This window comes from Triticum urartu, chromosome 1A (genome assembly GCF_056163025.1).
Source record: "Triticum urartu cultivar PI428250 chromosome 1A, HENAU_Tu73, whole genome shotgun sequence".
Taxonomy (NCBI): domain Eukaryota; kingdom Viridiplantae; phylum Streptophyta; class Magnoliopsida; order Poales; family Poaceae; genus Triticum; species Triticum urartu.
In genome coordinates, this window is record NC_141873.1 from 266,920,799 (window position 1) to 266,934,255 (window position 13,457).

At 45.2% G+C, this 13,457-nt stretch overlaps 1 pseudogene; it reads right to left on the reverse strand.

The window, feature by feature from the left end:
• Nucleotides 1-11,864: 11,864 nt before the first annotated feature.
• On the reverse strand, nucleotides 11,865-13,185 carry LOC147990814 (uncharacterized; annotated as a pseudogene).
• Between the last annotated feature and the right edge of the window lie 272 nt (nucleotides 13,186-13,457).

The window sequence follows — 13,457 nt, forward strand, 5'->3', positions numbered from 1 at the left end:
ACTTGATGGGTTCTCACACACTTCTCTTATCTCACTTTTGGTGGCAAATAGGACTAAGTTCTTCTTGTCGCTCATCATGGAAGCACTCAATTTGGGCTTGTGGCGCTCACTCTATTTTGGGTGCACTACTACAGGATGCTGATAACGCAACACTACGATCAGAGACCCTTTGACGAAACTGTGTGCGATGCATTAATCACAAACGAGGATGTAAAAAACCAGCAAAAAAGGTGCAAAACGTTTGCGATGGAGGATGCATCAAACACGGCTCAGATTTTAGTTGCGTGTGCGATGCAGGGCACACAGTTAACCCGTTTGAATTGTTTGCGATGAGGCAGAACAACGGAAACGGGCAGCCGTATCAATGTGTGTGCGATATACGGCATACAGTTCACTCCGATGAACCGTTTGCTATTAGGGAGTGCAACATAAACGGTTAGCCAGATCAAGGTGTGTGTGATATAGGGCATACGGTTCACTCGGACGAACTGTTTTCGATTAGCGAACGCAACAAAAATGGTTCAACTTAACAAGATGTGTGTGATACGTGGCAAACAGCCGACTCGGATGAACTGTTTGCGATAAGAATTTACAACACAGACGGTTAATACAGTTAGTTCTTGTGCGATTCTGTGTGTACAAAAAACTTTGAGAAATGCAAACTAGTTGCTTGCAGTGGCTAGGAGTATCACACACGATGCGTCTGCGAGTACTCGTGTGCGATGATTAGTAAGTTACACATGCATTTCCTTATGTTAACACTTGTGTGATAAATAACACGTGGCACCGGATACGGTATTCGGGTTGTGTGTGTGCTCCACTTAGTCTTCCCGCGCTCTAGCAATGCTTCCCGCACTCCACATGGGTGAATTGTAAAATCCAAGCCTATTCCCTCACCGGTTTCCCGCCACCAGCTAACGGCTTGCTGCATATAACCCATGCGGCAACGCACCACCGCGACACTGTGCGAAGATCTAGTCCTCACCCATCTACCATTAGTTATTCCAAGCATGCCAGGCAACGACCAAAGCTTCGACGTCGACGCCTAACTGCGTTACATCTTCGGCGACGAGAACGAGCCAGAGCAGATCGGGGAGCAAGAGCTTCATCGGCCGGTGCAGGCACCATGGCCCATCGGCAGCGATATCGGCGTCACAATCCTTGGGAGCACAATTGACATATTGCAGAGGAGGTGTGATGAGCAGTTTGCCATCCACCATGCAAAAGATCCATAGATGCTCGGCAGCATGATCGACGACCCACCCGAAGAACCACCATCACCAGTGCTCATCGAGAGCCTGATGCCCCGCAAGGAATGGGCAGAGGACCTCTGCGATTCAGTCAAGACAAAGGCAGCTTGCGGCTTCATCATTGCCCACGGCGGCCGTGTCAACCTCGATCCCGATGATGCGGTGGCCAGGCTCGAGCGCATCCTTGGCGGAGTTGACATCCCCGACGAAGTAGAACATCGCCAACGCGATATCTTGAGGATGCAGGTGATCGACGGAATTTGGTACTAGGCCAGAGACATGGAAATGGAGCGGTTCCGCGGAGTTGTCATGCGTGCGATTGCATGCTATCATGCTCTTCTGGAAGAGGCCCAGCAGCCCCAAGATCCTTCCAGCGCCAGCAGCTCCGTAGGCGGAGGCGGGTCTGGACACTCGGAGTGAATGGCCGCAAGGGTGCTATGTTGATCATGGAGTCCGAGAAGACCATCGTCGGAAGGCCGCCAGCTCGGCCTTTTAGCTTATATTTTATTATAATTGTATGCATATGTATGTCGTGAGTGTTTTGGGCCTTGCCGCATTTGGCATTTTAAATTATCCTGAATATGTAAGACAATTATTAAGAATTATTAACCGTTGCGATTGTAACTTTGCCTCAACGGCGAGCAGAGCGCGCATAGGGACGCCAGAGCGGAGCGTGCCGCGGCCGCCTCAACGGCGACCAACTACGTGGTCAACCTTCTGCCATCAATAAATGTTGACTTGTTTCTCATCACATTGCTGATTACAACACAATAAGTAATTGCAAATCTGTTCACACTTATCAAACTAATATGTGTTCACACTTAGCACCGGGCTATAAAAACTACCCACTCAAAAATTACTTCAAAGTTCCTCTCTTCATCACCCAAAAAACTGGTTTTTCTGTCAAGTCGTTCTGCCATGACCGGTAGGAGGAGTTTAGGGTGGACATATAACCAGGCAGCAAAGACCAAGGCCGCGGAAGCACTAGAGAGGTCCCGCCGCGAAGCCGCAGCCGTAGCAGAGATGTCCCAGTGCGCCACGGAGCCCTCGAACGAGCTCTCACGAGCAAGCGAGGGCTCTCACAAGCGCATTCGCGGCGTCGGCCATCACGACGATCCGGCATTCCTAAAGTCCTTTGTCGGCGACGACGACATTCTCGTTGGAGTCACTATGCAGCAGGAGCTGGTCGACGGCTTGATGAAGCTGCTCAAGATCAGCGATGCCTCGGTTGACAAGGCGACTGGCCTCGTCGAGCAACTCATGGGTGACAATGCGAAGCTCCTCAAGTTGGTCGCCGAGAAGGAGGAGGAGGAGGCCGCCGGCTGGAAGATGCTGCATGAGCAGAGCAGTGCCTCGGAGATGACGCTGAAAGCGGTCGTCGAGGAACTGATGGCTGGTTTGAGGAAGCTCCGGATGGAGCGCGGGCAGGAGGTGGAGGAATCAGTGGCTGCCTTCAAGGAAAGTCGTGAGGAATTGAAGAAGGAGCTGGAGGATTTCGCCGCCTGACGATCTATCGATGAGTAGAGACAGTAGCGACCCAGATTGTTGTCTGCAATTTCCTTCTTCTCTTGCCCCCATGTCTTCCGGGCTTTGCCGCATGTGGCAGTTTAAATTATCTCGAATATGTAAGACAATTATTACGTGCGCCATTGTAAATTTGTCATCGTGTTATCCGTTGCCCTTTTATTTGTGGTTGTATTGTCCGTTGCCCTATGTGGCAATTTAAATTAGGGCGGAATACGAGTTGAAAACACGAACAAAGCAAATGCTGCCATGGGACCATAGGCAAACACCCTCCATCCAGGTGCTTTAATTAACCCATTAATGGAGAAGTTGTGAGCAAGGCGGGCGGCAGCTGGTGTATGGAGGTCAAAGAGCTCGCTTCCCGGTGAGCATGCGCGGCCTTGCTACTCGCACGTGTCCCGTCGAGCCTGCGAGGTGGACAGGATGCACGCGTCCTATCGAGCCTGCGCAGCGGAGTGCTTGTACGCGTCCCGTCGAGCCTGCACGGCAGACTTCTCACACTCGTCCCGTATAATCAAACAGCTACACGCACGGCACCGAGTATGGTTAAATTTCAAAACGGTTAATATAATACAACAGTTTGCGATATTAACGTGTCAATTTTCTGTTTCAAAAAGGACTTCATTGGCTACTAATGTGTGCGCCTCTTCTCAAACTGGAGTTTTTTTACCACGGCATATATGTGACATGTCATGAAACCATGCCAAGTTTCATGTTTTTTGGTCGACTTTTTGATTTACTGGGATTTAAAAACCGACATTCTCAATGTTTCAGGACGACGACAAGTTTGTAATTCATTCCCATTCCTTAAACGAGACCTAAACATGCACCCAATGACACATGTACAATTTCCCACCCACTTTGCTTCACTGGAGCATGTGGTTGTAGTTCAAATTTGAATTATGGACTACATTAAATGCATAGAAAACATAGTAATTATTAATATATATACAATGGCCAAATGAACCCTGAACAGTTTCAAATTTCAGCCCGACACTCATGTTATTCTATGTTGCCTATAGAAAACAAAGCTCAAGGCGAGAAGAGGAAGCGATTATCGTTTCACCCACAAGAGGGGCATGTTTCCCTACCGGAACCACGAGGGTGGCGACGGGCTCCGGTTTGTAAAAGGCTTGTAATATATCTTCGCCCAAATTGGACAATCATATGTACCATGTAGTGGCACCATGCCAAGTTTCATGATTTCCTGGTGAGTTTTGTATTTAAAGAGATTTAAAAACCGATATTCGCAATGTTTGTGGCCAAGCCAGGATGGCAAGACGGTTGAATTCGTTCCCATTCGTTCCATGGGACCTAAACATGCACCCCAAGGAAACATGTACATTTTTTAGCCATTTTGGTGCACTGGAGCATTATTTGTAGTTCGGATTTGAATTATGGACATTAAATGCCTAGAAAACTCAGTTAATGAATAAAAAAGGTCAAACGAACCCTGAATAATTTCAAAGTTTAGTGCGAATCTCTAGTTGTTCCGTGTTGCGTGTAGAAGAAAATACGACGCTAGAAGAGGGAGTGATTATCGTTTGGCCCACAAGGGGACACGTTTCCCTATCGAAACCACGAGGGTTCTTGCGACAGGCTTCGGTTTGTAAGAGGTTTGTAATAAAGCTTGGTCCAAGTTGGCAATGTTTTTACCACGACATATATGTGCCATGACGTGACACCATGCCACCTTTGATGACTTTCTAGTGAGTTCAGGATTTATGGGGACTTAAAAACCGAGATTCAAAATGTTTGAGGATGAGACAGGACACCGGTACGGTTGTAATTCGTTCCCATTCCTGGCATGAGACCTAAACATGCACCCAATGACACATGTATAATTTTTCTATCCATTTTGGTGAACTAGAGCATGTATTTGTAGTTCAGATTTTAATTATGGGCATTAAATGCCTAGGAAACTCAATTAGTGAATAAGTTTAAATTTCAGCACGGATATCATGTCGTTCCATGTTGTCCGTGGAAGAAAATACATGGCGAAAAGAGGCAGTGATTACATTTCGCTCACAAGGGGAACACGTTTCCCTATCGGAACCACGAGGCTTCTTTGAGAGAAGCTCTAGTTTTTGTAAGAGGTTTGTAATAAAGCTTGGCCCAAATTGGACAATGTTTTTACCATGACATATATGTGCCATGACGTGACACCATGCCACCTTTGATGACTTTCTGGTGAGTTTAAGATTTATGGGGACTTAAAAACCGAGATTCGAAATGTTTGAGGATGACCCATGACACCGGTACGGTTGTAATTCGTTCCCATTCCTGGCATGGGACCTAAACATGCACCCAATGACACATGTATAATTTTTCTAGCCATTTTGGTGAACTGGAGCATGTATTTGTAGTTTAGATTTGAATTATGGACATTAAATGCCTAGGAAACTCAATTAGTGTATAAAAAGGCCAAAAGACCCTGAATAAGTTTAAATTTCAGCATGGATATTCTATCGTTCCATGTTGCCCATAGAAGAAAATACAAGGCAAAAACAGGCAGTGATTACGTTTCGCCCACAAGGGGGACATGTTTCCTTATCGGAACCACGAGGCTTCTTTGAGAGAAGCTCCGGTTTGTAAGAGGCTTGTAATAAAACTTGCACCACAATGGACGAAAAAAATTCCTCGACATATAAGTGCCATGTCGTGACACCATGGCAGGTTTCACAATTTTTGGCTTAGTTTTGGATTTACGGGGATTAAAAAACCGATATTCTTCTCACGAAATGTTTTCAAATAGCACACGGTTGACTCACGAAAGCCGATATTCAATGAAAACTTCATGGAAACCATATTTTAAAGTTCCATAAAAATCTGGAAAAAATATGGGATGTTAAGAAGGTGATGTTTTATGGCGACACAAAATTTTAAGTTGAAAAATATTACGAGATGTGAGCTATGAAAAAGACAAATTCAACCCTAAATAGTGACATTACTATTTTGCACTATTCAATGATGATTTTGTCTTTTTCATAGCTCACATCTCGTAATGTGTTTCGACTTGAAATTTTGTGTGGCAATAAAATATCATCCTCTTAACATCCTGCATTTTTTTCAAATTTTTTTGAAACTTGAAAACATCTTTTTCTCGTGGTTTTCACCGGTTTCCACCGAATGTTGGTTTCCGTATGATACCCCCCCCCCCCCGCTGCGCGCGCGATCTGAGTCGTGCATTCTGACTGGCCAGAACCCAAACCCCACGGATCGTATGTGTGCACCGTTGGATGCTCCCAGATCGAACGGCAACCCTGAGCCCTTTCGGCAGCACATTCAGTACATGGGTAACACTGTGCGCATGCGTCGTGTAGCTCACGCTTCCTTCTCTACTTGGTTTTCATTCAAAACAGACTACCGTTTCTCGCCACTCCTCTCATCGGTTTCCCGCCTCTTCTCCTAGATATGCATGATGTAGATGTTCGTTTAATTATTATAGTTCATCTCATCCAAAATGAATTAGATTTATAAAAAAATCTATTTTAAGATTCATGGAATTGTGCAATGTAAAGGTAAAAACAAAAAGTGTCAATTCATTTAGAAAAAATAGTTTGGGCAATTAAGATATGGAAGATTCTAGAGAACAAATGAGAAGTGCTTGTGTTTTGAGGTTTGTGCATTATGCTTAAGTTCAACCATGGAGTCTTCTAGATTGTACATGTGGCAGAATCTGGTGGAATGTAGATGATATCCAACGGCCAGTAGTGCTCGGATTTGGCATCTCTGTACCATCGGATTGGCTTCATCCAACGAGCAACTTTCAAAGTTATTCGCACACTATATAGGTCTATAGATGTATATATATATATGTGTGTGTGTGTGTGTGTGTGCACGCGCGCATGTGTGTGTGTGTCCCATGCTAGACAAAATAAAGTTTGAGCGCATGCGTGGGATGACTCCCCCCCCCCCCCCCGCCGCCTCGAAGTGGGGAAACTTACATCATACATATTGAACCAGGCTTGGAGTCGGGTACGGTGTTCGGTTTGTAATGTAGTTGGTGGCCCATCGAAGTTGTGCATTTGGTATTTAAACACATCATACACCATCATACCCATACATATCTTCGGGCTGCATGCAGTGTATACGGGGTCTTCTAATCGTCCACGTCTCCCTTGTGCGGTTTTTTGTGATGACACGGATATCTGTGGGCTCCCCGAGTGTATATATATCATCCCTTTGACCAATAATGAGCAGTATGTGTTTGCCATGAATGGATTCCTCCTAGTTCGTGTTAGGGCCGATCACCGTCAAATGTCAGTCAACCAAAGCTCGAGCTCATGTGTTGTCAGGATTCCCTCCCAGATGCTCGGATTGCTGGGTTCGACCTACATCAAACCCTACGTATCTCATCCTTAACTACCTTGCCTGTATCAAGAGGTAGGCACCACATCTAAATTGTGCATTATTCTATATTGAAAACACACATCACCCCTTCCCAACATACATCATTTTGGGTCGCATGCAAGAGGTGCTGGTTTTGTGGTCCCTCTCGTGCGATTTTTATGGTGGTTCAATCTATTGGCCCAAGTGGTTTATCAACAACAACAACTGACATTTGACCAAACGATAGATTCATTGGTCCATCTTATAGTAGGTCATGTCGACATGCATGTATGACCAAAGTATCGATCATTACGTGCACCCACCCCACTAACACGAAGTGGGAGGTGGTGGGCCAAGCATCCTAGCTAGGTACGACATTATGTCATTATATATATCCTAGCTAGGTGGTTGTTAGGATACTTTCAGGTTTGCGAGGCAGGTGCCACCAAAGTTATGTATTCTGTATTTAAAGTTTAAAACATCCCCAATATTCGTCCATATATTTGGCCACTTCCAGGTGGTTCTTGACTTCTGGCCCCTCTCATCGATCTTCAATGACGCACCTAACCATGGGCCCGCGAGGTCAAAGTTGTGCATTGGAATTTTGAATATCACAGACCACCCTTTTCACTCATATATATTTGGGCCACATGCTGGTTGGACTGTCTTTTGACCCTCTCTAACGTTATTTTTTGCTGCAAAGACTCTGATGACCCTCAACAGACACGGGGTATAATATCTTAACCGAGTGCGATACAAGTGCGATGTGAATCACCATGCCTACGCAAGCGTGAGCAAATTAAGGTGGAGGTACTGTCTCAACCGTGTGTGATGCAAGTGCGCTGAAATCACCACGACCGCACAAGCGCGAGAGCAAAGGGTGGAGGTACTGGCTTCACCGTGTGCGATGCAAGTGCGCTGTAAAACCACCACCGGTGCAAGCTAAAGGCGGGTAAGTTTATTTGGAAATTAGGACGAACCGTGTGCGATAGACCAGCTAGCTAGAAATATAAAAAACAAACTACCCACCTTGAGCGTTGCAAAATCGGTAGATCCACGCCACTTTTCCTTATTATCGTACACGTTTATTGTTATTGGACCGTGCGCGACCTTGGGCACTCCCGCCTCGCATCAATTCCTTTACCCAAAATTTAGTAGATGCCGTACTTCAACCGTCGCCCACACTCCTCCAGCACTGACCTTAATTATAGTAAAATTGCAGTAGCCGAGGCATTTGAACCGTCGCCCTCCCTCGTCCACCACCATCTCCACCCACCATTACTAAAATTTCAGTAACCGTGGCGTATTCTCAAACACCGCCCCCCTTCCACAGTCCCCCACCTGCCCCCTCCCCCCTCGAACCCTAGCTCACGGCGGCCACAGGTGCCGCCGCCAACCCCTGCCGGTCTGCCCGTTCCTCCTAGCTTATATAATAAAGTTCGGGTTACCTAGCGATTCCCATACCGTCACCCCACTCCCCCTGAGTTTTTAGATGAGGCCTGCGGTGTCCCACCCCGCATGATCCACATCCCCTGCTCCAGAATGTCGCAGCCTAAGCTCGACCACGTATCCCGGGGAGCCCGACGAGTATTCGGCCAAGAAGAGGTTTATCATGGCCTCTCTGGCGAATGTTGGCGAGGTTTATCATCGTCACGGAAGCCAGCGAAGACGTTGACTACTTTGCCATGCTGAAGGCTTCATGTCAGTGGGCTAGCGTATTATTGTATCCCGAGAAAGCTGGCTACGACATGAAGCTCGTCCACACTGACGGCTTCACGCGGGCCATGTCACAGGTTAAGTGGTCCATCCCCAACCCCTCTGGTTCAACTGCCGTCGATCTATTCGACGGCCCTGCCACTGATCTCCTCCACCAAGCGGTCAAGGATTTGTGAGCTTTATACGCTATCGAGCCCATTTTGTCATTTTTGAAGGACACGTTCTACGGCGGTGGCTTGGGATCCTCAATTGCCAAGTCAGATCTCATAAACCACGACCACGAGGAGGGCACCCACGAAGGTTCTTCCAAGGTGAAACGACCCATCTATGACATCAGAGAGTGCACCATGGGTCTATGCTCTTCCAACTGGAAGGATCCCGTCCATGAAATGTTAGGCAACATTCAGCAAATCTTAACTTTTCTAGCATGCCAACCCATACCCTTTGTTGTAGTAGCATTTGTCGTGTGGTGCTTTAGTTGTGTCGTGTTTAATTATTTCAGTTATGAAAAAATGTATAGTTCAATAGGTCTATCTGATGTTTAAGTATGAATTGTCCACTTCAATTTCACGAATGGCTATATTTGGTTGTTTATAGTGAGTAGATGCCTTGTTTATCTGTATTTGGTTGTTAGATTGGTTGGAGTGGGCATTTTTCCAGTTATCGAGTAGATGCCTTGTTTATCTGTATTTGGTTCTTAGTTTGGTTGCAGTGAGCATTTGTCCAGTTATCAAGCAGATGCCTTGTTTATCTGTATTTGGTTGTTAGGTTGGTTTTTTAGCATTTGTCCAGTTATCAAGCAGATGCCTTATTCATCTGTATTTGGTTGTTAGGTTGCTTTTTTAGCATTTCTCAAGTTATCAAGCAGATGCCTTGTTTATCTTTATCTGCTTGTTAGGTTGGTTGCAGTGAGCATTTGTCTAGTTTTCAAGCATATGCCCTGTTTATCTGTATTTGCTTGTTAGGTTGGTTGAAGTGAGACTATGTCCAGTATTCAATGGCTATATTTGGTTGTTATACTGGTCATTTATGCCTTGTTTATTTCAGTCATTCACAATGTGTTGTTCATTATGTGCAAGTCAGAACTGTGCCACTCGACTACATCAATACCAGTTTGAACGGCTATATTTGGTTCCAATTATTCCTGGTGTAGTTAACACGTGCCCTTTATTTCAGTTTTACACATTTATCCAGTGTGATTTTTAAATATTACCTACGTTCTATTCATTTTCAACAATACTAGTTTGAATTGCAATATTTGATGGTTGTTAAGCCTGCTGTCGGTAACATTGCCTTCCATTTTATATCTACTTTAACAACATGCTGAAACCAACACAATCAAGCTATCATTTGGAGATGATGTTGTTTACCTTTGCTATATTTGTTTGATGTTAAGATTGCTATACTTATCATGCCTTTCCACTACTTATGCAGGACAACAATGGGAGTGGCCACCATTTTCCGCCGAGGTTAGCTTCATCCCTCGGCTTGTACTCCCCCCGTCATTCCATAATGTAGTGCATATAGATCTAGGCATGGACACTAGTTATCTTCTAATATTGACTTGTTTCTTGTAGGTACATATGCCCTTGGCAAGGATCCACACATCGACCCTTTTTGCGTATGGGGCAATGAGGTGTTGATGAACAAGCATCAAGTGGGGAAAGTGATAAGGATTATTAGCAAAATGATATGAATTGTGGCAAGCAAATTATTTGTTTATGCTCTATCCAACACAACAGTGAGTTGTAGGATGGTAACTACAAACTCTGCAGCCTTCTCTTTTTACTGCCCATAATGAGTTGTTAGACTACAATGTCTAAATCTTTTTCGTTCCCACTGGTTCCCAAAGCAGTTCACTCAAGATTACCTCGCAAAGTACATGATTGGTGGACACACAATGAAGGTTAAAGTATTTCATCTAGACTACAATGAGCATCGAGAAGCCCTAATGAAGACAGTGAAGGATGGATGGGCAGCCATCATAAGGGGTTGGCCTAGAGTGGTGCACGCATTACGCATGGAGGAGGGCACAATATGGGCATTCCGCTTCACCTTCTCCAACAACCAGAATGTCTTTTGCCTCTCTCTTTATAGTCTTTAGTACAAATGTGGTTCATCATTCTTTACTTGGTGCTTCTATACTTCTTAAGTATATGTACCTGTGCATCGAATTATGGATTCATGGTTGAACCTATATTTGTAATAAACATGGTTGGATATGAAATAAGTGATTGCCTACTTTCAAATTCAAAACATGTGATTTTTAAATTAGGGATTAATTAGGGATTACACTGCACACAGTTTGTGAAAGTGAAATGTCGGCGATAAACGTGGATATCAGAAATGTTTGTAGGATCCACTACATGTGCGATCAATCTCCACTGCACACACGACTTTCTCTTGAAAACTGTTTGCGTTAGGCCACCTTCCGCAAACTTTTACCACATAAAAAGTGTGTGTGATGGACAACCTTTGCCACACAATTTCTTCTACGCACCATGTGTGATGCATTCAATAATGCAAACGATAAAATTATTAATATCGTGTGCAATGGCAATGCTATCACAAACGATTTAATAGGAAAAATTGTGTGTGATGTACCTGTGAACGGAAACATTTTCCTTGGAGCGACTATGTGGGATGTACATACGAACAGAAACGTTTAGATGGGACTGACTGTGTGGGATGTACTTGCGACCGGAAACAATTTTGTTGTATAATTGTATTTTTTAGCTCTACTGTATGTATTTCTGTATTTGAGCGCTCGGCGGTCGCACACGTCCTCATTTTGTCGAGCATGTGTGCCAGGAGGGCATATCCCCGACGGTTTCTGGGTCGTGTGGGAAGGACCCCCCTATCGCCCACACTGACTTGGCGCCAGTTCCAAATGTTGTTGCGGAAAGGGGTTAAAATGTTTGTTTAGCACCGACGCACACTAGTGGTGGTTCGCTCTCTCACTATTCTCTCCACGATGGGTGGCTTGCTTGTCGGCGATCACATGGCTTGGAGACATAGGGCGTAGCACATACTCCTTTCCCTTCATTTTGCAGCTATAGTGATTGGTTCGTCCGTTGTGGATGACGCCTCGGACAAATTGCCATGGACGTCTAAGAAGTAGGTGGCAAACGAACATAGGAACAACATCACGCTCCAAAGTGTCTTCGCATGCTATGATTTTGAAGGAGACTTGGACCATGTGCTCGACTTGTATAGTGCCGGAGTCGCTTAGCCATTGAACTTTGTAGGGATGTGGGTGCTTCATCTTGAACAATTGGAGCTTGGAGCATAGTTCTTCACTTGCTAAGTTATGGAAACTCCCTCCATCGATGATGACCTTCACGGACCTTCCATTGATGCCGGCCTTGGTATGAAAGATATGGCATCTTTGGTATTTTTCTTGTTGATGTTGAAGAGTCAAGACCTTGGAGACAATGAGAGTGGGGCTCAGATCTTCGTCACAAAAGACTTGATTATATTCATCTTCGTTCACTTGCCGGTGCACGACCACTTGCTCAAGGGCTTCCATTTCCTCTTCACTCATGGAGTCATATGTACCATCATCATTGAAGATCATGGTGCGCTTGTTGGTACACTCAAAGGACTTGTGGCCTCGGCCGCCGCATGTGAAGCATTTGAAGGAACTTGTCTTGATGGTCTCATCGGTTGGGATAGATGATGATGAAGCTCTTCGCTTGATGTTGCTTGTAGTAGGAGGACGACTTGAGGTTGTCGAAGTTTTCTTGTAACTTGACTTGTCGTCGTTGCTTGTAGAAGGCTTCGTTGAGGTAGCAGGTGTTGGAGTCATTGAAGCTTGGGTGTTGGAAAAGCCGTAGTTCTTGGAAGAGTACTTGGCATACTTGAAATCATCTTGCACTTGTCATTCCGCCTTGGTAGCTTGATGCACTAGCTCAATGAGGTTCGAGTATGGTTGGAAGTCGGCGATCTTCTTGATAGGATGATTGAGTCCATTCGATAAACATGCCATAGTTTGCTCATCATCTTCTGTGACATTCGCCCTTGTCATGGCAATCTCCATTTCTTTGTGGTATTCTTCAGCGCTCTTTGTTCCTTGTTTGAGAAGTTTGAGTTTCTTGAAGAGGTCGCGGTTGTAGTATGTTGGCACAAAACGTGCTCTCATGACATCCTTCATTTGCGCGCAAGTAGTGATGGGTGGTTCACCTCTTGCCTCACAGCGCTCAATGACTTGTTCCCACCAAATGAGGATGTAGTCTTGGAACTCAAGGGATGCCATCACGATCTTCTTCTCTTCCTCATAGTTGTGTAAATGAAAGATTTTGTCGACCTTCAATGCCCATGAAAGGTACTCTTCGGGATCATTGCTTCCGGAAAACTTGGGCATGGTGAACTTTAGTTTGCCGTAGCGTTGCTCTTCATTTTGTTGGGGTCATCAATGATGACGTCCGTGGCGAGGAGGGTTGTCTTCCTCATGTTGCTCTTGTCTTGGAGGATTTCCATTGTCTTCTTGCTCTTGGTGAACTTCATGTTCTTGTCGAGCTTGTGGAGGAGGTTGAGGAACTTGATGATGCGCTCTTGATTGATAAATCCTCTCTTGAACTTCTTCGTGAAGTGCTTCTTGTTTCCCACGAGCTTGTCGGTTGCGTGTGGCTACGG